Below are 2,638 nucleotides of genomic sequence, written 5' to 3'. Positions count from 1 at the left end.
CAGGCTGGATGATGCACAAGCTGGAATCAAGATTGCCAGGAGAAATATCAATAACCTCAGATACGCAGACGACACCACCCTTATGGCAGAAAATGAAGAAGAACTAAAGAGCCTCTTGATGAAAGTGAAAGAGGAGAGTGAAAAAGTTGGCTTAAAACTCAACATTCAGAAAGCTAAGATCATGGCATTCAGTCCAATCACTTCATGGTAAATAGATGGTAAAACAATGGAAACAGTGAGATACTTTACTTTTGGGGGGCTCCAAAGTCACTGCAGATGGTGACTGCAGCCATGAAATTAAAAGATGATTGCCTTTTGGAAGAAAAGCTATGACCAACCTAGACAGCATAGTAAAAGGCAGAAACATTACTTTTCCAACATATGTCTGTCTAGTCAAATCTATAGGTTTTCCAGTAGTCATATATGGATGTGAGAGTTGGACTACAAAGAAAGCTGAGCACTCAAGAATTGATGCTTTTGAACTGTGGTGTTGGAGAATACTCTTGAGAGTCCCTTGGACTGCAAGGAGATCCAACCAGTCCATCCTAAAGGAGATCAGTCCTGAATATTCATTTGATGGACTAATGCTGAAGTTGAAACTCCAGTACTTTGGTCACCTGATGCAAAGAGTCAACTCATTGGAAAAGAATCTGATGCTGGGAAAGATTGAAGGCAAGAGAAGAAGGGGACAACAGAGGATGAGATGGTTGGATGGCATCACTGACTCAAAGGACATGAGCCTGAGCAATCTCAGGCAGTTGGTGATGGACAGTGAAGCCTGGCATGCTGCAGTCTGTGGGGTTGCAAAGAATCAAACACAGCTGAGTGACTGATCTGAACTGAAATAAAATACAGTACATGTAGCTTGAATTTCAAATCAACAATGGCTTTTGTTCAAGATGTGAAATAGTAAATTAAAAAAAAAGTTGGTAACATGTTATCTGATTGTCCTAGGGAATTGTGGCACATAAGATTGGTGCATGTCACTAGGGAATTATCTATATCTACTTATTTTGTTAATCAGATCAGCCTTGTTAAGATATAGTCAGTGTTGGGCCATCTACCACATTTGTCCCTTACACTGGTGTTTGTGGTTCATGACTCCTCCTATGAAAAATGAGAATGAGGTAAAAGGGTGGTTGCCATTCACAATCTTATCCACAGATGAAGCCTTTGTTGAGCATTCACAAAGGACAATCATGCTTCTGTACTGTTCACTTATCTCTTCCACAAAGCTAAGCTTTTGAACTCCAATATTAGCCTTAGTAAGTCACTTAAAATATATTAAACAACATTAGCCTCAAATGGTAGAGATCCTCTAACCATCTCTTTTTTTTTTTTCTAACAAAGATGGCAATGCAATAATCATTAGCATCTGTGCCCAAAAGGATTTCCCTGATCCACTATCATCTCTTGTGAACTTTAATGCAAAATATTTCATTCCTTTCTGTTGTTAGAGAGTTTTAAAGGTCTCTCTTTAAACTCAATATATTATTTTTTTTACACAAAGTGTATATGTATATGTCCATGAAGCCATAAATGTAGACTGAGGGAAGAGTGTTATGGAAGGTATCATAGGTTAGTAAGCTATATGTTATGCAACTTACTGTGCCTTCAAACTCTATTTGAACCTGGTCCCATCTATAGTGTTTAATAATGAACACTGCAGGTATACCTATCTTTAATGATCAGATAACACCAAGTCATGAGAACACAGTGATATGATTACCTGGAGTCTCAGAACAAAGCTTTCAGTTTCTGTCAGTGCTCAAAAAATGCAAGAGCAACTTTTTTAGATGATACACATTTTCTTTTGCCTTCTAAAGAAGTCATGGTCCAAATTCCTAGGGGAATCTACTTTGGAATTCATGTAAGACTTTCTCACAGATTTAAAGAGAATATTATTTTTCAATTTAACACTCAGGGCCATTATGTAACAAGAAAGGTTCAGTTCAGTTCAGGTCAGGTCAGTCACTCAGTCATATCCGACTCTTTGCGACCCCATGAATTGCAGCATGTCAGGCCTCCCTGTCGAACACCAACTCCCAGAGTTCACTCAAACTCACATCCATCGAGTCGGTGATGCCATCAAGCCATCTCATCCTCTGTCATCCCCTTATCCTCCTGTCCCCAATCCCTCCGAGTATCAGAGTCTTTTCCAATGAGTCAACTCTTTGCATGAGGTGGCCAAAGTACTGGAGTTTCAGCTTTAGCATCATTCCCTCCAAAGAACACCTAGGACTGATCTCCTTTAGAATGGACTGGTTGGATCTCCTTGCAGTCCATGGAACTCTCAAGAGTCTTCTCCAACATCACAGTTCAGAAGCATCAATTATTTGGTGCTCAGCTTTCTTCACAGTCCAACTCTCACATCCATACATGACCACTGGAAAAATCATAGCCTTGAATAGACAGACCTTTGTTGGCAAAGTAATGTCTCTGCTTTTGAATATGCTATCATATTGGTCATAACTTTCCTTCCAAGGAATAAGTGTCTTTTAATTTCATGGCTGCAGTCACCATCTGCAGTGATTTTGGAGCCCCAAAAAATAAAGTCTGACACTGTTTCCACTGTTTCCCCTTCTATTTGCCATGAAGTGATGGGACCAGATGCCATGATCTTTGTTTTCTGAATGTT

This window comes from Bison bison, unplaced genomic scaffold, assembly GCF_000754665.1.
Source record: "Bison bison bison isolate TAMUID 2011002044 unplaced genomic scaffold, Bison_UMD1.0 scf7180017864515, whole genome shotgun sequence".
NCBI lineage: Eukaryota > Metazoa > Chordata > Mammalia > Artiodactyla > Bovidae > Bison > Bison bison.
Note: the sequence above shows the minus strand (reverse complement) of the source record.